The following is a 23,917-nucleotide window of genomic DNA, read 5'->3' on the forward strand; positions in this document are numbered from 1 at the left end:
CATTGTTAGACATTTGGGTTGGTTCCAAGTCTTTGCTGTTGTGAATAGTGCCGCAATAAACATATGTGTGCATGTGTCTTTATAGCAGCATGATTTATAGTCCTTTGGGTATATACCCAGTAATGGGATGGCTGGGTCAAATGGTATTTCTAGTTCTAGATCCCTGAGGAATCACCACACTGACTTCCACAATGGTTGAACTAGTTTACAGTCCCACCAACAGTGTAAAAGTGTTCCTCTTTCTCCACATCCTCTCCAGCACCTGTTGTTTCCTGACTTTTTAATGATCGCCATTCTAACTGGTGTGAGATGGTATCTCATTGTGGTTTTGATTTGCATTTCTCTGACGGCCAGTGATGATGAGCATTTTTTCATGTGCTTTTTGGCTGCATAAATGTCTTCTTTTGAGAAGTGTCTGTTCATATCCTTTGCCCAATTTTTGATGGGGTTGCTTGTATTTTTCTTGTAACTTTGTTGGAGTTCATTGTAGATTCTGGATATTAGCCCTTTGTGAGATGAGTAGGTTGCGAAAATTTTCTCCCATTTTGTCAAAAAACAGCTTTTTAAGAAATGAGACTAATCTAGCAACTTTATTGAGAGGGCGTGAAGTGTTTGGTTAGGAATGGTGCAATTGGTGGTGGTTGTGGACATGTGAGATGTAAGGTGCCTCAACTTCCAATGTTGTTCAGAAGCAATCCAGCTTTCTGAATTATTCTTATGAATTCTGGATTTGAAAACAGTAACTTCCCAACTGTCAGGGGCTTTCAGCAGAGAGGAACCTGGAGGGACCTTGTCCCTGACACCTTCTGGGTTGTTAGCTCCAGATCAAAAGAACTCCTGATTTGGAAAAAGCTTCTTGAAAAGAAGAGGGGAGGTGACCTTGGTGAAGCCTCTGGGGACATGAGCTATTTTTAGGGCTTTTGGCAGGAAAAGAGCTTTTGAAAACGGAGATAAGGCATGGTATTAAAAAAGGCTTACATTGGAGAAAGAAGTCATAAAACTCCATACAGTTAGGGCAATAGTTTTGTTTTTTACTAGAACAGCATCAGTTTGTTGGAGTATTTATATAACATAAGCAAGGTCTCTTGATATTTTAACAATTAACAACTGGATTTTATTTTCTACTATAGGTGCAGTTTATCATTCTGAATCCAAAGCCAAGGAATATAAACATGTATGCAAACGAGCTTGTCAGAGGGTATGAACACAATGTGTATGATCTATGCTTTTCAGTTTTGAACATAAAGCAGTGGCTCTGAGCGCGACCCGGAGGGCGACGCCGCGGCCGCAGCCATGGGTGCTGGGCCTGCAGGGGCGCGGGGGGAGAGGGGGGCGCTAGGACCTGCGGGGCCGGGCGGGAGAGAGGGCTGCCGGGACCGGCCCTAGACACTGAGCCGCGGTGGGATCCCCGCCGGCTCTGCGAGGCCCTGCGAGCGCCAGGGAGGTTCCTCGAGGGAGCCGGGCAGCCGCCGGCCACTTCAGGGGGGCCCGCCACTTCAGGGCGGTCGAAAGAGCCTTGGGGGCACATCTCGGGGTGCGGTGACCCGCCCGGCGCATTTCGGGGGTCGGGGCGCATTTGCCAGGGGACATCTGGAGCCCGGCCCTGCTTCTGTCGGGCTCCAGGGTACCCCTGGATGGCCGCGCTGTGCCCTCGCCGGCCGCCCGGGCGCCACAGCGGCTGAGTTCGCCGGGATCGCCGGGCCGCCGCCGCCCTTGCCACCCGCTGCATGCTCGGCGCCCGGGTCGCGGCCCACCTGGACGCACTGGGCCCCCTGGTCCCCTACGTGCCGCCGCCGCCGCTGCTGCCCTCTATGTCTACGTGGGCCTGTTCTTCGTCAATGTGCTGATCCTGTACTACGCCTTCCTCATGGAGTAAGTACATCGTCCTCAACGTGGGCCTCGTCTTCCTGTCCGAGGACATGGACCAGGCGCTGGTGGACCTCGGCGTGCTCTCCGACCCCGGCTCGGGCCTTTACGATGCTGACTCGGAGCTCGACGTCTTTGATGGGTACTTGGAGTAGGGTCTCGACTGCTGTTCCCCTCTTCCCTCCACGATCCGCAACCCACGCCCTGGACCAGCCGCCCAGATCATGCTGCCGCAGCTGGTTGGGGGCACCATCTGGACGGTGATGGTTCCCCAGGAGGAGACCCTCCCCTGCCTCCGAGGCCTGCCTGCTCCCCTCAAAAGCTTCGTGCCAACAGAGAGGCTCCCGTTTGGACCCAGGAGAGTGGAACAGAGATTGGGACTGAGTGCTGAGGTTGGGAAGGCACCTGCTCCCACAGAAGGGGGAACGCAAGGGGTGTCCCAAGACCTCATCTGCCTGCAGCGTCACACCGATGGCCTGGCCTTGGCTTCTGATTATTTGCAACTGCCATGGATGTTTACAGGAACCCAGCCAGAGTTTGCCTCCCTGCACTTCATCCCAGAGCGCACCTGCTTCCCTCACTTCACCTTCGGAGAGGACACTTCAAACTGCAGACACACGCAAAAGCAACTCCCAGCTCCGTTTGATGTGAGTTGAGCCTTCAGGCCAGCTGGGTTTAGCCCGAGGCTGGTCTTAGATGCAGCGACTGTTTCAGGGAGTGACTCAGAAGAAAAAGAAGCTGAGGAAGCTGTTGGGGGGCTGAGGATGGGATTGTCACTTCTTCATTTCAGGTTACTCGTTCTTCAGCAAGTTGGCAAAACAGATATCATGCTGGTGAGTGCCACGTTACTCCCCTGGCTGGAAATGCTTTTCTGAAAGTATGAGTGTTGTGCCTACTTAATTCTGATAAACCTGTTTAAGCAATACTTAGGAGGCTGACTTCTTTGGATTAAAAAAATGTATGCAACTCCAAAAAAAAAAAAATTCAACATTTAAAAGTTTCATTTCTAGGGCAGTCTTCCGGTTTGGACTACAAAATTATTTTGCTTGTTTTTGTAGGGGATCGTTTTGTGTTGTTTTGTGTCTTTCTCCACATGATGCTTAGCTCTTTCCCCACTTCCCAGATTAAAGTCTGTATTTTTGTAATTGTGGGCACATAATCATATCTCTTTTAATCTTTGCAACGATGTTGAACTTCTGTAGACAGAAGGATAGAGAAAACAGCTTGAAGGCAGTGTGTTTTTCCATGAAAGGAAAAAAATAAATAAAAAAATTGGGTGCTTTTTTAAGAGAGATTGTCCTATACTTTTTCATTCTGTTTTTCATCATGTAGTTTGTATCATAGCAAGTTCATTGTCATTCCAGAGTTCAGCTTTGCCCTTGTACTCAGTTGTGCTTTTTTCCCATTGGTTTTTGAGGTTTTGCTAAATTGTTGAATATTTAACGTGGGGACAGGAATGGACTCAGAAGAAATGTTTTTTATTTTGATTCTTACTAGTCTTGTAGGCAAACCTTCCATTACTTTTTATGCAAGTAGAATCTAGTTGAATCTTGTATATCAAGTAAATATGCGTCTCTCTCTGCTCTTTTCATTGATATTTACATAACATTAAAAAGATTATACTTTATCAGAGATTCAAGCTTTTTCTTATGAATGAAGCCCTATAAATAAGAATATTTTGTTACAGGGATTTTGTTCTTTTGAAATTTGTAATAATAAAGCTAAAAGTTCTCTTAAGCTGTTTTATATTTTTTCTTATTTTTCAAAGTGTGAAATTTTTCTGTCATCTGAAAATAAATTTTATATAACTATAGTCCTAGAAATCTAATACATTTGAATTGTGTATTTAGCCTCTTTAATATTTCCAATGAATACACTTCTTAAAAGTTTAATTAGGAATACAGTTCTTAGTTTTTGAGCTTTCTCTTTGTTGACTAAATTGAAATGTTAATAATTCATTTATAAATGATTTTTCCTTCTCTTTTCCTCTCCTAATTTATGCTCAAGGCCAGGTGATTTTATAGACTTTTATTCTGTGTAGTTTATATTACAAAATAATATGTTACATCTTGATTTAGAATTTACATTATAGTATCCAAAATGTTTTTGTCAAATGTGTGCTTTTATCCTCAGATTCTGGCGCCCCTGTGACTCAGAGTCACTTCTTTTTAGGTATGGAGAGTATTAACAGGGGGAGGAGAAATGATTCGTTTGAGATTTAGTTATCTATATAAAATACGAATTGTCAGGATATTTGAACCAAACTGGGTCATACAATTTCTGTGGCTATTTTGAATAGCCTTACAATGAATTAAGCTTACTAAATTCCTTGTACTTTTCATTTAATAGCTAGATGTTATTGTTTTAATTTGAAGAATATTAAGTGAGCCATATTACCAATGAACCTGAATATAAACACTTGCTTGTTTTTCATCTGAGTAGTTTATGTCTTAAAGTATGGAATGGAACTAGTGGTCAATTTTTATTAATCTAAGTGTCTCCCATACTTCTTTAAGCTTTTGGAAAGTTTGAGAAGTTGTGATTTTGCAATGAATAATCTCTCCCCTTCGTTTCATAGGCAATAGAAAAGCTGCAGGCCGATGCTCTTGCAACTGACGCAGTCACTGCAGCACTGGTGGAACTTGAGGTATTTCTTTTCTCTGTTTTATTGAAAATATTTGTGAGTTTATCTTTATTGTTCTTAAATGACATGAAACTGTTGAGTTAGTCAACCATAAATTATATGACCAGTGTTGCCCCCCAATATTAGCACAGTTATGAAGAAGCCTATGATATTGTTGTTTTCATTGGTGACTTTTCTGAGTAATATAAAAGTTGGTTAAATTCATTTCTTGATTTTTTTTTTGTGAGATTCATGAATACAAAAGTTAGTGATTGGATACTGAAGTTTCTCATTTTCAGTAGGAAAATCCTTGAAGTTAACCCCCAAAAAGTGATGTATGTTCTGTTGTTTAAAAATAAATTCCAACTGTCTAGAAGTGCCTAAAGTAGAAGGGGAAGATTCTTCACGAACCTAACAGTTAGATATATACCCTGAAATTGTGTGCTGTGAAGTGTGCCTTGTCCCAGTGTTATGGTTAGGTTTGTCCCCAGTTTACTGTGGACATCGAATAATTGAGTGGGGAGGCTCTCACGTTTGCCATAATTTTTTATACTCTAGAGTGAGGTCCTCTCAGTTCTCTTGATTTGGACCCTTGATGAATTTGTGCAGGGGATATTGAGGTCTTCAGAAGATTGACTTGCTGCTCAAACTTGGAGAAGATAGATTTGTATCTATCAGTTGAGAGGATTATCGTGAAAAATATTTTTCTGGTTGAGAATACTCCTTAGGGAATCAAGTAAGACATGATGACGAAATAATGATGAGTTTGAGGGAGGAGATGATAGTTAAAGTCGACATTTCCAGGTTGACTGGGTTGTGGCCCTTGTATTCAGGCTCTCATACCAAGGCACACACCCTTTCATGCCTTTCCTTGTGAAAATTGCCCAGGTGTTTACCAAAAGTCCTAGCCGTGTTTTCTGTATATTCTCATGCTTAATTGTGGACCTGAGCTTTTGATCATGCTTTGTAGATTTTAATTTCTCTTGGTAATGTCAGATTGGTCCTAATGTAGTCAAGGAAGGTGAAAGTATATGGTGGGCACCTAGTTCTATTGAATCTTACATGGGGATGTGTGATGCCCTCCTAATATGACTGATACATTTCATGCCAGCTCTACCAGTCATTAGCCATGTGTCCATGGGTGTGGCACAGTCTGTCCTTGACTCAGTTTCCCTATTTATGAGGATAATAATTCCCACTTCACAGAGTTGTGAAGATTAACTGAGTTCATATATGACTAATACAGGACAGTCTCTTAGAACAGTGTGTGGTATGTAGTAAGCACCCATAACTTAGCAATTATTACAGTTATGAGGTGCTTTGGAAGTGGTATGTATGAGATGAATATTTATGGTAACTATTAATGACAAGTTTTACAGCATCAAAGAAAGGTTAATTATATGTTGAGGATAAGAGGAGAAAAATTACAGAAGAAAGAAGATAGATGTATTTACCACCAAATGTTACCTTTACTCAAAACAGACACACAAAGAGGGCTTCATCTAACTTAACTAATTCAATTGTTAGTTGAAAATTACTTGCATGGAGTCAGCATAGGTTTGGGAAAGAAGGTTATTGAGTAGCTGGAGAATATACTAGAATGGCAACCATGAATGCAAAACTGAATAAAATTAAGTTTCTCTTTTTATCTTAGAATAACTTTAATCTTCCTAAGTCATACTTACCTATCATGTTTAATATTTCATTCTATTTTCCCCTAGTGTTGAATCTGACTTTTAAGGGGCTTACTTATTTATGCTTAAAAATGATAAGAATACATTTTGAAATAATGAGTTTCTCCTGAGTAAGTGGACTTATAATAGTTTTGGATAACTTGTGTTTTTTTAAGAGTGTGGATATGAATTTAAAGGAAAAAAATTTCTTGTTCTATTATTTTTGATTGGAATAAGTCATAAGGATAATGGTAGCATAGAATTCTTCCCCAAGTGACTTTACTGCATCCCACACCTCAACTTTCAGTTATTTTATTATATATATATATATATATATATATATATATATATATATATATATTTGAGATGGATTCTCACTCTGTAGCCCAAGCTGGAGTGCAGTGGTGCGATCTTGGCTCACTGCAACCTCTGCCTCCCAGGCTGAAGTGATTCTCGTGCCTCAGCTTCCCATGTAGCTGGGACTACAGGCATGCACCACCACACCCAGCTAATTTTTGTATTTTTTTTTTTTAGTAGAGATGGGGTTTCACCATGTTGACCAGGGTGGTCTTGAACTCCTGAGCTCAGGTGATCCACCTACCTCGGCCTCCCAAAGTGCTGCGATTACAGGTGTGAGCCACTGTGCCTAGCCTCAACTTTTGATTATTAAATTTGTGGAAGAATTTCAATTATCTTTAACAATTAACTTTTCTATGGACTCTTTGATTGAAATATATGTTAATAGTTTAAGGTTAAGCTTACACTAACAGGAAGAATTTTCCTAAATCTTAAGAATTATGTTGCAAATCATGCTTATACTGCCCCCTGCAGTTTCTCTCACCTTGAATAATTGTGATTCATTACCTTAAAACAGGATAGGTTTTCAGATGGACTTCAGTTGGGGAAGTATTGTAATAGCTTGGGTCAATGGAAAGATGTTAGAAGATTGGATTCTAATATCTGCTGTACTTAGATAAATATAAGTAGCAGTATTGAGTCCTTTCAGAATACTGAAAAGTGCTGAGAAAAATTCTGGAGAGCCTTATTAATAATGCATTATGTTTAATTTGAGAATAAACACTTATCTTAGTTTTGGTCAGTCTATTCAGTTAAGTCATGTCTGGATTATTGAACAGATGCAAACAGTCATTATTCTTTTCTCTTTAGACTTTGGGATATACTTTTTGATTTAAAAAATGATGTTCTTGCCACTGAGCTTAAGGAAACAATACATAAACATATTTTTAAAACTTGCCCGTTATATTATTACTTAGGCAGATATTGAAATTGATATGAATTCCTTAAATACTAATTGTGGATTGAAATGACTGAAATGTTTTAATGGTCTTTATTGCCTAGAAAGAGTATCTAGCCGTATATTTTAAAAATGTGATAATTTGTATTTTCCCAAATAGTGAAAAGTATACTGATCTTAACTCCATGCAGTGGAGGAGGAAGAGACAAGGCAAAAGAAATGTGTGTGTGTGTGTGTGTGTGTGTGTGTGTGTGTGTGTGTATAGTAGTGTGTTCCACACACACTAAAGGGAATTATGCAGACATATCATTTTTTAGCTTTTCTTAGATAAGACTGATAATTTTGTGTGGTTTTATTTTTCTTTACCATCACTACAGACAAGTGATGTCATCTTAAGACTGTCACTTCTGGACAACAGAATGAGGTGTTTGCTTCATTTAAGTAAAGGAGGGGCAGGTGCAAAAGTTCCTATCTATTAAATTGACCACCTTCTCCCTTTAGAGTTTTGGGAGGGAAGGTGGCTGCTTCTGTATGAGAGGTTTTCTGCAGTGTGGAAATGCAAATGATATTACTCCAAAGTATATTTTGTTCATCTTCAAAACGTAGGGAAGGAAATGGAAAGGTCAGTTTATAGATCATATTTTAATGATTTATTGGTAAGTTGATTCATTCCTGTTGTTTCATATAGCTTTTTTGAGATTATCTTGAGAACTGATGAGAAAGTGAATTCTGTTCACTGGATGGTATAACTCTGGTTTCACTCACAGCAGAGAAGATTAATATTGTGAAAGAATTTGGTCTTCATATTTGGGACTATACATTTGGATGCCAGTTGCTTTTTTGGCTGCTTTTGAAATAGTTTTGGATCAAGTAGTGACAGTGGATTTAAGATTCCAGACCATAATTTTGCATATTTCACATGGTAAAACTTCTAATGTGAATTTCTTTTTTGAGAAAATTGGATATAGAACTGGGTGAGTCATGATGCTACCATTTTCTTAGGATTGTTTCTAAAGTAGAAAGTGTTTCATGGATTCTGATAGAAAATGAACTATTTATAAAATACTGCCTGAAGCTCCTTTTGCACAATGGTGTTTTTTCTTAAAAAGTACAAAGACCTGGTTGAAAAAAATCTAATGAGTAATAATAGGTGAAATATGAATGACAGACTTTTGGAAGGTAATTTATAATCTTTTGTGAGAAAACTGATGAATTTCGCAGAGGTTTTGAAGATCTTGTTGTAACCTTTGAGAAATTTTGGTTAATTCATTCTGAAAACTGATTATTTTGGTAGGTAGAATACCGTGTATTAAGAATAGTGATAGGGGCCGGGCACAGTGGCTCACGCCTGTAATCCCAGCACTTTGGGAGGCCGAAGCGGACCCACCACGAGGTCAGGAGATCAAGACCAGCCTGGCCAATATGGTGAAACCCCGTCTCTACTAAAAATACAAAAATTAGCCAGGCATGGTGGTGCGTTCCTGTAATCCCAGCTAGTTGGGAGGCTGAGGCAGAAGAATTGCTTGAACTGGGACCCAGGAGGCAGAGGTTGCAGTGAGCTGACACTGCACTGAGACTGCGCCACTGCACTCCAGCCTGGGCTACGGACTGAGACTCCATGTAAAAGAAAAAAAAGAAAAAGAATAGTGATAGGAATAGCTTTTACGTTTTATGTAGTAAAAGGCAAATTATACAGGTTCCTTTGTTAAAAATCTTTTGTTGAACTTCTGTTATTAAAAATGGACTGTGAAGTTTTTTATTCACTTAATTCATGCTTTAAAGCTCCCTATGGTCAGGGGAGATGCTAATTCATGGTTAAAACTCATTTCTTCTCCAAATGCTTTAGCGTTTATAGGGCAGATTATATTGGGCCAAGTTTTTAGTCATTCTGTTAAAAACAGTTCATCGTCTTTGGATCTCTGTGTAATACAAATATTGCTAGCTTGTAAACTCTAGGGAAGTCCTTTAAGAACAACTTGTTCAGATGACTGATATTTTGGTATGTAAGAGAAAGAAAGTAGGTATTTTCATTATACATTTATATTATTATATGTAATACTGTTATACATTTGTCTGTATCTTTGTTGTTGTTGTTGAGACAGATTCTTGCTCTGTCGCCCAGGCTGGAGTGCAGTGGTATGATCTCGGCTCACTGCAATCTCTACCTCCCAGGTTCAAACGATTTTCATGCCTCAGCCTCCTGAGTAGTTGGGACTACAGGTGTGCGCCACCACACCTGGCTAATTTTTTTGTGTTTTTAGTAGAGACGGGGTTTTGCCATGTTGCCCAGGCTGGCCTCAAGCTCCTGGCCTCGAGTGATCCATCTGCCTTGGCCTCCCAAAGTGCTGGGATGACAGGTGTGAGCCACCGTGCCCAGCCAGGTCTGCATTTCTTTAAGGCAGGGATCTCCAGAATGGGAATGTCGGTCACACTTGAGTAGTTCATTGTGAGTGGACCCCAGCCCAGGCCTCTTGCGCAGCTGCAGGAATAGGCCATATTCTCTTCCCTGGGCTTTATACTTCTGGCTGGAATTGTCTGTGTGCCTCGGGGGATAGAAGAAACTTCTAAGGCCTGCCAGTCCTTGAAATGCCTAGTGGTCATGGAGATGGTGTGGCTTCCTGATGGCATATGGGCATACCTAGGATGGAAGGGGACATTGGGAAGAGCTGATGCATTTCCCTTTTCACCTCACCAAACTTATAACAAGTTTTCTTGTGAGCAGATGCCTAGCCACACCCTGCTCCCTACCCTACTTCAGTCATTTGGTTTTTATTGCAAAAAAGGAGGGGCATCTACTTTAAGGTCGTTTCTGTGATTTGGGAAGTTTAAAATTATTTAAATAAACGAGCATCTCATTTCCTGTACATTTTTATTTTTGTAGAAATTATATTTTCATAAGCAGAGTGGTCCCTTGCTCTTTCCCCAGCACCCCCTGCCCCCCAGTAGAGCTGACCACACTGGAAAGACAGCTTGATGCATTTAGCTCACATTTACGTAAGTGCTCATTAACTATAATGTGGCTGGTGAGTCTAATTTTAGACCTACCACCCTTGAAAATCTCATTTTTCTCTTCCATTGATAATATCTTTTATTCTCTGTAAGGGGAGTGGGATGTGTTTCTACGTATGTGAAGTAGAAGATTTACCTTTTTTCTTTTGTAGTACTTACATGAAATTTGAGTTTTGACCTTAGGTGCTCTTTTTTCCTTTTTTTTTTCTTAACTTGGTATTATTGATGATTTCAAAGATCCTATTTTGCCTGTCTGTTTAGCAGTATTCCCAGTGGTGCTTCAGTATTTCTGTGTATTCTAGCTGTTTATGGAGTCTTTATGTTTCTCTGCATTTTTTATTTTTTGAGGTGTACACACACAGTTATGCTTCATGGAGTTGCATCCAGCCAAGTATCCATGTTCTTCTTGTGAAGAGGCAGAGAAAATCACCTCTCCCAAGAATTTCCACCTTCTGAACAAGGGAAATGTATCCTGAAGAGCTGTACGCAGATGGGAGGCAACTTGTTTGCTTGTTCTGCTGCTAGAGCATTGATTTAATTAGAAGACAGGCTGTGGGTGGCCATGTGCAGACAAAGAAGCACCAGACAGAGCCCGTTTAGCCTGGGACAGTAAGGGTAAGTTACACTCTTTTTAAAACACTTTTTTGAGTACTGATGCTGATTCTTGCCTTCAGTACTAAGGGGCAACTTGTGACTTACTGTTTGTGTTTACACATAGATACATCTGTTCTTTTTCTGAGACCCTAGAAATGACACATGCTCTCTAGCACAAAGTACCTGCGCAACGGAAAAGCAGTGATTTCTTCCCCAACCACCCTTTTTTTTTTTTAAGAATAAAAAGAAAATGGAATCAATGATTACATTCTAGATTAATTTTACGCTGTAGCAAACCTGGTGTTAGCGTTTGACCAAGTCAAAACACTTAAGTATAGAGCTTGTCATGCTTTTACTTTGTAGTAGTGGGAACGTGAGAAACGATTTTAGCCTTTTCCAGCCATTTCTTGATAAGGTATGTGGGTCTCATCGGATATATTCATCCTGGCCGAACCTAGTAGAAGAGAGGGTCCAAGATCAGACCTAGCAGTTCCTGAGGAGCATGGAACTCTATATGTGTGCCCTTGTTTTTCTCTGGGAGTTGTTACTCAAAAATATACTTCATTTTGGAATTCAGTTTTGAGCTACCTAAAGCCACATATGGTAGTGTGGTGGAGTTAGTGGAAATCCTGTGTTTTTGACTATGTGGAAGCAATTTAGACTTTTGGATTTCTGAGTGTAAAATGTCTTCTAGTCCTATATTAATAGGGATATTACACAAAAGGGATTTAATTAGATTCATTGGTCCTAGGATTTATAGTGTTGTGATTTTTGAATCTGTGTGTGTGTGTGTGTGTGTGTGTGTGTGTGTGTATTTGTGTTTGTTTGGATCTGTATCATTCGTGGCATCAGGTTTATACCTTAGCATCTACTGTTTTGGTTTGTTTTGTTCTTGGTAATGAAGGAAGTAGGCTAAAAAGATTTTTCTATGTTTGGAAAATCACAGGCTGGTATGATGGTGTTTAATTTCAAAGACTACCTTTTGATTTTAAGTTTTTTTCCATCTCTCAAACCCACCCCTTTATTCAGAATCTGGAAGAGAATGAGGAAGAAACTTAAGTTACATAATTTTTAAGATTCTCGGCCTGGCACGGTGGCTCACACCTGTAATCCCAGCACTTTGGGAGGCCGAGACGGGCAGATCACGAGGTCAGGAGATTGAGACCATCCTGGCTAACACGGTGAAACCCCGTCTCTATTAAAAATACAAAAAATTAGCCAGGTGTGGTGGTGGGTGCCTGTAGTCCCAGCTACTTGGGAGGCTGAGGCAAGAGAATGGCATGAACCCAGGAGGTGGAGCTTGCAGTGAGCCGAGATCGCACCACTGCATTCCAGCCTGGGCGACAGAGCGAGACTCCGTCTCAAAACAAAACAAAACAAACAAAAAACCAGATTCTCATCAAGATTCTAAATCTTGCTCTCCTCTCTTTCTTTCTCTTTCATGTGTTCGTTACCTAAGTGTTAGAATAATGAAGGATTGTACCTCACTATAGAAATCAGCTTAAAGTTGAACCTTAGACATACCAATTGACAAAAGTTCTTTGGCCATTCCCACTGCCAGGCAGTTTTTACTGGCAGTCATTCTGACTCAGGGTCCAGCGTCCTGCATGGTGTACACATTTCCTGACAGCTCTTGACACGCATGTACTGTAACACAGGACATGAACACTATAACACATTCATAGTGGGGAATTTATTTATGTTTCCTTTTTCTGGAGTGTGTGCAAATGTAAGCATATTTTCTAGTGGGTTGGAAGTCTTTTTATTAAAAAAACCTTAGTAGAGGACTTAAAAGTTACTAGTATCCCTCTTTCCTCTCCAGTTCTGACCATGTCATTTGATAAAAGGATGGTTTAAATTATTATAATTCCATGGTCTGTTAGGTTCTTCTTGAGTGATATTTCCATATTATTGTCAATATGGTTAAAAGGTATAATTATTTAGGTTGAAGGGAAGTATAAGTAGATGTATACAACAGATGGTAGCCTCTAGCTGAGATCCCAAGGAGAATATTCTGTTACTGGGAAAGGGTGATTATATGTTTATTTAGCAAACACAAAGTGTTTACCATGTGCCAGGCACTCTTTAAGCACTTTACAAATATTAGCTCATTAGTTTTCACAAGTGCCCTGAGATGGGTACTGTTGTTAGCCCTATTTGATGAGGATACTGATGCACAGAGTGGTTAAGTAATTTCCTCAAGGTCACATAGCTAGGAAGTGTTGGAGCCAGAAATGGAATCCTGCTGCCGTGACCCACTCAGTCAATTTTTTTTTTTTTTGAGACCGAGTCTTGCTCTATTGCCCAGGCTGCAGTGCAGTGGTGCAATCTCGGCTCACTGCAACCTCTGCCTCCTGGGTTCAGACGATTCTTCTGTCTCAGCCTCCCCAGTAGCTGGGACTACAGGCTCCTACCATTACACTGGCTAATTTTTGTATTTTTAGTAGAGATGGGGTTTCTCCAAGTTGGCCAGACTGGTCTTGAACTCCTGACCTCAGGTGAGCCGTCTGCCTCGGCCTCCCAAAGCGCTGGGATTACAGGCCTTAGCCACTGCTCCCGGCCCCTCATTCAGTTTAATCAACAAATGAACAGCGTCACTGAAGATCCCTCAAACTCAGTGATGAACACATCTGAAAAAGTTAAAGAAAATTAAGTTCAAAGAAGAAACTTTTCATTGTCACCATTGTCCGTGAATGTAGTGATCTAAAAATTCTCTTTATCATTGTGCTTTAAATAGTGATTTAGTTTTGATCTTTAAATGTCAATAGACTATTGATATTTTGATCTTTAAATATCAAATATGTATAGATATGTGAATATTGGAAAGAAAACATGAATAGTCACTTTTACAGTTCGGGTTTTTGTCTTAAAATTTTGTTGTAATTTCTCTTCCTAATCTTAGATCTGTTTGAGAAGATGGTTCCTGTGTCAGTACAGCAGTCTTTGGCTGCCTGTGATCAGAGGAAAGCCGATTTGTTAACAGATCAATTGCTCAGATGAGAGAAGCCACCACTTTGGCAAATGGGTAGGTAGAGCTTAATTTTAGAGCCTAAAGTTTTCCGTTTGGTCGTTCTTTAGTTTATGAACATTTTAGTTTCTGAGCTTAGAGCTAAATGCCAAGAGTATATAAAATGGAAAATGTAGACACACACTTACAACTATTTTTGGTGGACACTGTATTTATGAAGCTCTAGCAAATATAGTTGGAAGAAATTATAGAAACAAGGTGAGGATATTTGACTAAAAATTTGTATTTTAAGAGATATTTATTTGGGGGAAATGAGAAGTAGAAATGAACTCAGATACATGGTACGTTTAGTGTTCTGAACCAATTTTTGTTTCTGATGGATTGAATACTAAGAAAATAATTCATTGGTTTAAAAAAATTTTCGTTATATTTTGCCCACACAAAATACACCTATTCTAAGTACACAGTTCAATTATTATTATATGTATATATATGTGTATGTGTGTGTATATATATTTTTGTTTGTTTTGTTTTGTTTTTTGGGACAGGGTCTTATTGTCACCAGGCTGGAGTGCAGTGGTGTAAACATTAAACATGGCTCACTGCAGTCTCAACCTTCTGGGCTCAGGTGATCCTCCTGCCTCAGCCTCCTGTGTAGCTGAGGCCACAGGTGCAAGCCCCCGCACCTGGCTAATTTTTTCATTTTTTTATAGAGACGAGATCTCGCTTTGTTGCCCAGGCTGGTCTTGAACTCCTGGGCTCCTGGTCTTGAACTCCTGGGCTCAAGTGATCCTCTTGCCTTGACCTCCCAAAGTGCTGGGATTACAGGCATGAGCCACCATGCCTGGCTATTTAGTTAGTTTTGATAAGTGTATGTACCCATGTAACCGGCACTATGATTAAGATAGAGAACATTACTGTTACCCTAAAAAAAATTCTCTCATGCCCCTTTCCCAGTCCTTCTTCTCCTGGCCCCTGGCCACTATTGATCTGCTCCCTGTCTTAAGTTTAGTTTTACTTTTTATACAATTTAAAATACATGGAATCATTCTAGCATATACATATACAGTACTTACAGTATGTACAGTATATACTTAGAATGTGTTTTGCTTTTTTTCACTTAGTTACTGTTTTTGAGATTCATCTATATTATGTGTATCAGCTTGAGTCTTTTCTATGGCTGAGCAGTATTCCATTTTATGGTTATGGAGTAGTATTCCATTTTATGGTTATAGAGCAGTTTGTTAACTCTTTCACCTGTTAATGGACATTTCAGTTTCTATGAACATTCATGTATAAATCTTCATGTGGACATATTTTAGTTCTCTTGGGTAAATAGGTAGGAGTGGAATTGTTAGGTTGTGTGGTTAGCATATTTAATTTTACATGAAATTGCCAGGTTGTTTTCCAAAGTGGTTGATCCATTTTATATCCTATCTGCACCGTTTGAGAAATACAGTTGTTCTGCATCCTCACCAATACTTGGTACCGTCAGTCTTTAGTTTTAGCTGCTTTAGTGTGTGTGTAGCAGAATCTCACTGTGATTTAATTTGCATTCTCCTAGTTACTAATGATACTGAACAGCTTTTCATGTGCTTTCTAGCCATTCATATCTTTTCTGTAAAGTGTCTATTGAAATCTTTTTCTCAGTTTTTAAAACTGAGTTTTCTTAATATTTAAAGAGTTCTTTACATATTTTCGAGGCAAGTCCTTTGTCAGATACATACAATTGAGAATATAGTTGACCCTGAACAACATAGGGGTTATGGGTGCTGACCCCCCTGCACAGTCAAATCTGCATATAACTTCTGAGTCCCCAAAACTTAACTACTAATAGCCTGCTGTTGACCAGAAGCCTTACCGATAACATAAACAGTCAATTAACACATATTTTGTATAAGTATTGTATAGTATATTCTTATAATAAATAAGCTGGAGAAAAAATGCTGTTAAGAAAATCATAAGGAAGAGAAAATATATTTACTATGATTAAATGGAAGTGGATCATCATAAAGGTCTTCGTCCTTGTCTATTTCATGTTTGAGTAGGCTGAAGAAGAGGAGGAAGGAGGGTTGGTCTTGCTGTCTTAGAGGTGGCAAAGGTGAAAGAGGTGAAAGTCCACATATACATGGACTCACGTAGTTCAAATCTGTGTTGTTCAGGGGCCAGCTGTATTTCTCTCGTAGTTGGCTTGCCTTTTCATGTTTTTAGTTTTGATTAATGCATGGATTTTACCATCATTTTTCTTGAACAAGAAAGGAATGTAAGTTTACTCTAGCATATGATAAACAGGCAGTCTGAGATTTTACAGAGCTTCTTTTCTGAGGAGTTCATTGTATTCCATCATTTCATTTGCCTTTTTTCTTTACATAGTAGGTAGGGATATGTACCTCCCTTCCCCATCATGTAAATGAAATAACTGAGGAATTGTTAGTGTGCTACAAAACTGAGAACAGATGAAGATTCTGTAATGAAGACTTAGATCATCTATCTTCTGTTGACATTTTGCCTAGATGATGTGAAATTATAATTATTGATTCTGTTGAAAGAGAGCAAAAAAGAAAAAAATAACTATTTTGTGTATTGTTTCTGACTCGTTAGAGATGCTGTAACAATCAAAAGTATAAAAGACTTCTTTTTTAGGATAGAATTTTTGACTTTTAATTACTTAGACTGAAAGAAGTTGGAACTGTAAGCCAACGATACCTAATATATTTTAATGCGGTCATAATTTTTCGGCTTTTTTTGTTGTTTTTCCAGACGGAGTCTTACTCTGTCGCCCAGGCTGGAGTGCAGTGGTGAGATCTCGGCTCACTGCAACCTTCGTCTCCTGGCTTCAGGTGATTCTTGTGCCTCAGCCTCCCAAGTAGCTGGGATTATAGGTGCTCACCACTACGCCTGACTAATTTTTGTATTTTTAGTAGAGATGGGGTTTCACCGTGTTGGCCAGGCTGGTCTCGAATTCCTGACCTCAGGTGATCCGCCCGCCTTGGCCTCCCAAGTGCTGGGATTACAAGTGTGAGCCACTGCACCAGCCTATTTTTTGGCTTTTAATTCTGAATTGTGAACTTAATTTTTTAATGATTTTGGTTTAATTGTATCAATCACTGATTTTTTTGTTTTTCTGTTAATCTTTGCTTTGTTTTTCGTTGATAGGGCTTATCCAGTTTTTCTGGGTGCTAACTCCATTGCTGTTGATTTGGTTATAGAAGATTAAATTAAATAAAGTAAATATTGATGAGTTAAATTGTTTTAGACTTCAATATAACATAGTGTCTCATTTTTTCAGGGTGCTAGCTTCCCTTAACCTCCCAGCAGCAATTGAAGATGTGTCTGGAGACACTGTACCTCAGTCTATATTGACTAAATCCAGATCTGTGATTGAACAGGGAGGCATCCAGACTGTTGATCAGTTGATTAAAGAACTACCTGAATTACTGCAATGAAATAGAGAAATCCTAGATGAGGTATGTTTTATAAGATTTGCTTTTCAAGTGTAAACACTGTGATCCCTTGATGTCCAGCAGGGATTGGGACTGGAGACTTCCTCATGCTAGTGCTCACAATGTAGTTAGTATTCATCACTTTGGTGAATTTACTGTGGCCCAGAGCCTCCTCTTTAGCATAAGAGAAATTCTGGTTGAGTGAGAATGGGTTTCATTCTTATCTTAAGGGTAAGTAAGTACACATTAATGAAACTCAAATGACCACTGTATAAAACTAGTATACTATGAGAAATCAACTATCATATGAACTGTTCAGTCTTTGTAATTATTGATTTATTTTATACATAGCATGTAGCAAGATTTTTCTTTTTAATTTGTCTTAACCTGGAAGGTTAAACCCTTTAATTTATCCCTAATTTCTTGAAATATATTAAATATATTTATTTTATATTATTTATCTTATAATTCCAATGTCTGTAGTTTCTGTGGGTTTGATTCAGTGATTTGTAATTTTTACTGATTCTTGCTTGTGGTGGCTTGTTTTCTCTTGTGTTCAGTTTTTTTGTTACTGTTTCTTAAAACTTTAAAAAATAGTTTCAGATTTACAGAGACTTTGCAAATTTAGTGTAGAAAGTTCCTGTATATTTTTCACCTAGCTTCCCTGAAAGTTAAAATCTTACGCGGTCATGGCACATTTGTTAAAACTAGGAAATTGACATTGGTACAGTATTATTACTCAGATTTTACCAGTTATTCCACCAATGTTCCTCCTTCTGTTCCAAGATCCAGTACAGAATACTGAATTGCATTTAGTGTTCAGTGAGTTTTGATTGTGCATTCATATTTCCTGTAATTTATTTGTGGGAATTCATTGAGATCTGGGTTTAAGGTGAATTCTAGAAAGAATTTGTGTTTGCTTCTGCCATAAAAAGGCATTATATACCTGGCACCTCCTCAAACTTGAGGTTTTTTCCTTTCTTTTATAATCTTTTAATTATAGTAGTAATTTATCTTCGGACTTTGTGTCACACAAATAGTGTGGTTTCTAGTCCCAAGTTCAGGCTTTTGATCAGGAATCTCAGATACTACTACTTTTTTTTTTTTCTTTTTTCTTTAGAGCCAAGGTCCAGACAGGCATGTTTTCTTCTGTAGGGCAGTTTTCTGTTTTAAAAATTCATCCACTGAGAATCATCTATTTGGAAGTATACCAGTTTGAGTGTGGAGAGTGCTTTTGATCTGACCTCTCACCTTTTATTGTCCCTACCTGTGTTTCTTGTTGACTTTTCATGTTCTAAATTCACAATCCAAGCCAATGGTGAACTACACAGCTGGTGAGCTATGGATGGTGGGCCAGTGCTGGCTTGTGGCCTACTTTTGTGTGGTTCACTAGTTAACGATAATTTTTATCTTTTTTAGAGCATTGTCAAAAAGAAGAATTCTATGTGCCATAGACTGTGGCCCACAAAGCCTAAAATATTTACTCTGTGGTGTTTGACAGAATTTTGCTATTCTTTGTCCTAAGCTATCAGGGATTGTCATATATTGTTGGTGCTAGCACTGTGTCTACTGGTAGATTAGTATTTTCTTGTGTTTCTGGCCCCCTACTATCCTGTCATCTTATCTACTCATTAAAAGGCATTTAAAAATATATTAAACATAATTTTCTGTTTGTTGTATTGGAATGAAAGTCTAAATCTTTTATTTTTTAATGTAATTGATCAGTTTTTCCCCTTTGTTTATGGCTTCTATTTATCTATTTTAATCTTAAAACTTTCTTTAAATTGATATATGGATGTAAATAGTCTCTTATGTATTCTTCCTTTTTTTTTTTTACTGAGAAAGGTGATAGCTAATTCAGCCTTAAATTTATAAGACTTTTTGTTAAATGCATTATAACTTAGATGTCTGCAAGAAAAAAGTCGATTTATATTCTAACCTAGTATTCCCATCTCACCAAATTCTCCCTTATATTGTGTATGAACATTTATTAAATGCATTAAATTTTTTAATCCAGAAATGACATTTCAGGGTTCTTTTTGCTTCCTTTTAAAGTCATTAAGGTTGTTGGATGAAGAAGAAGCAACCGATAATGATTTATGAGCAAAATTTAAGGAACGCTGGCAAAGGACATCATCCAATGAACTGTATAAGCCTTTAAGAGCAGGTAAAAATGTGTATAAATGACCTTCATTTGAATAAATTCCCAATTTGGACCCACATTTTTACTTGATTAAATTAGGCTCAGTTGTAAATTCGTTTTTACCGAAACTGTTTTTCCTCAGTTTTAGTATAAAGATTAAAAAAGTTCACAAAAGTAATCTGCCAATTGTCAGAAGTACAGGTTCTTAAGAACGGTATAAAGGGAAAAGTTAAAATGGTCCTCCAACTTTCATTTTCTGTTCCAAGCTCTGTGCATATTTTATTTTATTTTATTTTATTTTGAGACAAGGTCTCGCTCTGTCACTTAGGCTGGAGTGCAGTGGCAGGATCACAGCTCGCTGCAGCCCCAACCTCCAGGGCTCAGGCAATCCTTCTACCTCAGCCTCCTGAGTAGCTGACACCATAGACATGTGCTACCACGCCTGGCTAATTTTTGTATTTTTTGCAGAGATGGGGTTTTACCATGTTGCCCTGGCTTGTCTTGAACTCCTGGGCTCAAGTGATCCACCTGCCTCCACTTCCCAAAGTGATGAGATTACAGGCTTGAATCACCATGCCTGGCCCCTGCGCATATTTTAAAAACATAAATGAGAGCATATTACATTTATGGCTTTGTAATTTTTTTTTCATTTAGTAGTGAATCCTGGGTGGTAAAAAAAAATGAGCTTTAAGTTATTTTGAGGCCAAATTTGTGCTTCTTAAGACTTTGATTATGAAGATTTTGTGCTTGCTGAGATAAATGCTGTCTTCATGGTGGCTGGAGATTAGTTTTATTTGTCTTTGTAAAAAGTTTGTATATTATTGAGATTTTTCTAAAAATCTTTTTTTTTAAGTCACATTGCTCTTTTGAGAGAGGAATACTTTTAAAATAAATGGACCAATTTTTGGAGAGAATGATTTCTTCCTACATTCATGAGTTGTAGGAAAAGATTAATATTAATTAGCTTTTATTTGGCAGATAGTAACCACCAAATGTATTTTAAGGTATAGCTATGCTTTTGATTTTATAAGTGATTTTGTCATCTTTCCAAAAACGAGAACGCAAAGACTGTTAGGAGGTGTTTTTATGATTAAGTGAATTGGGGTCTAGAGAAGGGGAAGATAAGTAAAGTTGGAGACTAGAACTCAACATATAACCAGCCCATACACGTTGCTGTTAGAATCACTTCTGTGCTCTGCAAACTTTTATTTTCTCCCAGAGGGAACCAGCTTCAGAACAGTTTTAGATAAAGCTATGCAAGCAGATGGACAAGTGAAAGAATGTTACCCATCTCATCGTGACCCCATCGTGCTTTTGTGTAAGCCAGAGCCTGAGCTGAATGCTGCCATCCCTTCTGCTAATCCAGCAAAGACCATGCAGGGCAGTGAGGTGAGAAGGGCACTTTGATGTGGGTTGTCATCTGCTTAAGAAAACCACATTCAAGCCATTTTATATAATGAACTGCCAATTCCTTATTGTCATCTTTAAAAAAATGCAGAAATAAATTGGAGTTGTTATATTTCAAGTAGTATATAGACTGTGTAATAGGAAATTATACTGATATTAACTATCCTGTAATAGTAACTTCCATTTATTGAATGCCCCTTTTTGAACTAAATTTTAGATACTTCATAGGTCAACAGTATTTAATTTGGGTTTTATAAAAGAGAGAAGCCTGGAAGTATAGAAATTTCCTGAAATGAAAGGACTAGGTATGGCCAGATACACAAATTCTTTATTTCTTACATTGTTCTATACTCCCTTCCACCTTGTTTCACCGGGACTACCTTTCAAAGGAAGATTGACAAGGTGTGCATGTTAATAAATGGATAGCTCCGTCATGGTATTTCTACTGATGACAGGAAAGAGAAAATTGAATAGTAGGGCATCTGATCTGGAAAGTCCTAAGAGAAAGTGCAAGTATAATTTAATGGCCTATCACGGGGAGGTAGGGTAAGTTAGTAGGAAAAGATAGAGGTCCCAAATCTCTGCACAGGAAAACAAGCCAAAGGGCAAGAAATACTGCTGAAAACTTCTTGAAAAAAGTGAATTTCCTGGGATAGTAAGTTCTGAAAAGTATGAGTTTTGTTTCTTATTTGTCTTTCCACAGAAGCATTTTATATATTTCATATATGTATTCCAAGACCTACTGGATATCTGCTCTGTGTAAGGCACTATGGTAGGTACATTGGAAAATTAACATACAAATTATACACAGGCTTTACCCTCAATTTATGATCCATTGTGGAATATTAGTCATGTACAAGGGTGACTGTAATATAGGGAAGAAGTTTAAAAATGTCACAGGGAAAGTATAGGAAGTATGTTATGAGGATTTAGATGAAGTACTTAAATTTCAGTAATTTGGAGTAGTTCTCTTCAGAGGCTTCTTAAGAGATTGGCACATTATGAGAACAGAGTGGATAGGCAGAAAAAGTAAACGTGTAGGATCGGAGAAGGGCTGAGTAGTGGCTGTGTCTAGAGAGTTATCCGAGGTACAGAGGATCTGCAAACACAGCTTTTACTCCTCATCTCTCATGACAGAAGGTTTATAGACATGTTGAGAATGGCTGGAATCTGTTTATTTATTTATTCACCAAGTGTTTGAAGGCCTACTATTCCAGAACAGTGCTGAGCACCTTGGTCCCTAACATAAAGAGACAAAAAACTGCTCTGGGTTACCTTTAGTGTAGGGTAAATGCACAGGTACCGGGCACCTCTCAAAGGGAAGAGAAGGCTACGTAGTTGAATGTGCATTGAACCTGAATCTAACGGGGGAACCCAGCGGGACAGGGAATGTGAGTTGTTGCTTTGAGGACATAGCGGAGAAAAGGGAGGTGGTCAGAAGATTAACTTGCGAGCAACAAAGAACCCGAAGAAGAAACTGTAGACCCTTGGAAGAGCAATACATTCTGGTACCTTTCTTATTTTAGAAAAAGATCTCTGTTTAGTACTCTCTTTGTATTCTTTTTGGTGTCTTGTACATGACTCAGAATTATGTGACTTTTGTCCTTTGATTCTTCTGCTTTCAGTAGAAAAGTAAAAATGGTTTGTGCTAAGCAAAATCTGCATTGGTATGCACTGATTTGTTGATATTTTATTCAGTTGTATTAGTTTTATTAATCCTTACTTGTGTTACACAGGAGAAAGGAACTTTTATAGTCAATATGAAGTAATTTTTTGGAAGCTAGATTTCTTGATGGGGTAACCACAAAAATTTCGGTACTCTCTATATATTCGTTTGTCTTGTGCCTTAATCAAATATGGCAAGCATCAGGTTTATCAGAGCTATTTCAGATGGTTGTCGTAATAGTTGATGACGCATTTTAGCCAGAATTTTTATGATAAAAACTCAGTTTTTTGATTGCTGATTAGAGTGATGCAAATGTACATGTTTTATTAAAAAGTCCAAGTTTGATGGTAGGGCTGTTTTTTCTTTTATTGTGAAGTAGCCTACTTTCTAGTTACTTATTTTCAGTCTCTTTGGGCATCTGGTTTTAGATATTGAGATACTCTGAAAAATTTTGCAGACTAGTGGTCATTTGTATTTAAAGATTTTTGTATTAAATACCTAGGATCACTGCTTGTGATTGGTTGCCTATGATCTACTGTGGCCTGAAGTCTGGTCTGTGGTTGGCTGGCCAAGCCTTGGCCCTAATGTATATGGGGCTGAGTCTAGCCAGAGGAAGGAACGTCTATTTTTTTGCTCAAGGATGATGTTCAATTATACTCAAAGTGTTACATCTGCTGGAAGTAACGGAGGGGGTACCTTTGAAAAAAAAAAACCCCTTTATCTCCTTAGAGGTAGAGCGTAAAGAGAACTGTTTAAAACTGTGTGCCCTCCCAGAGGAGTGCCTTTTTTGGATTCACAGACTAGTGGAGGATCTGCAAACACAGCTTTTACTCCTGATTTCTCATGACAGAAAGTTGATAGACATGTTGAGAATGGCTGGAATCTGTTTATTTATTTACTCACCAAGTGTTTTCTGAAGGCCTGCTATTCCAGAACTGTGCTGAGTACCTTGGTCCCTAACATAAAGAGACAAAAACTCCTCTAGGTTACCTTTAGTGTAGGGTAAATGTATCAAGTTTCTGCATTCCTTGCTGTAGACGTTGTTGCTTATTTGCCTTTTCTGAAAATAAAATGACAAGGTTATAAAAGTAAAATAGAAGATTTCATTGAGGGCATTTCTTTCTTTCTTTTTTTTTTTGTTGGGGGGGGACGGAGTCTTGCTCTGTCACCCAGGCTGGAGTGCAGTGGTGCAATCTTGGCTCACTGCAACCTCTGCCTCCTGGGTTCAAGCAATTCTCCTGCCTCAGCCTCCCGAGTAGCTGGGACTGTA

General features: G+C 38.6%; 1 pseudogene; it reads left to right on the forward strand.

Annotated features, from left to right (window-relative positions):
* Window positions 1-1,727: 1,727 nt before the first annotated feature.
* LOC101149946 (dexamethasone-induced protein-like) overlaps window positions 1,728-23,917 on the forward strand; it is a 61,514-nt pseudogene continuing 39,324 nt past the window's right edge.

Source organism: Gorilla gorilla, chromosome 16 (genome assembly GCF_029281585.2).
Source record: "Gorilla gorilla gorilla isolate KB3781 chromosome 16, NHGRI_mGorGor1-v2.1_pri, whole genome shotgun sequence".
Taxonomy (NCBI): domain Eukaryota; kingdom Metazoa; phylum Chordata; class Mammalia; order Primates; family Hominidae; genus Gorilla; species Gorilla gorilla.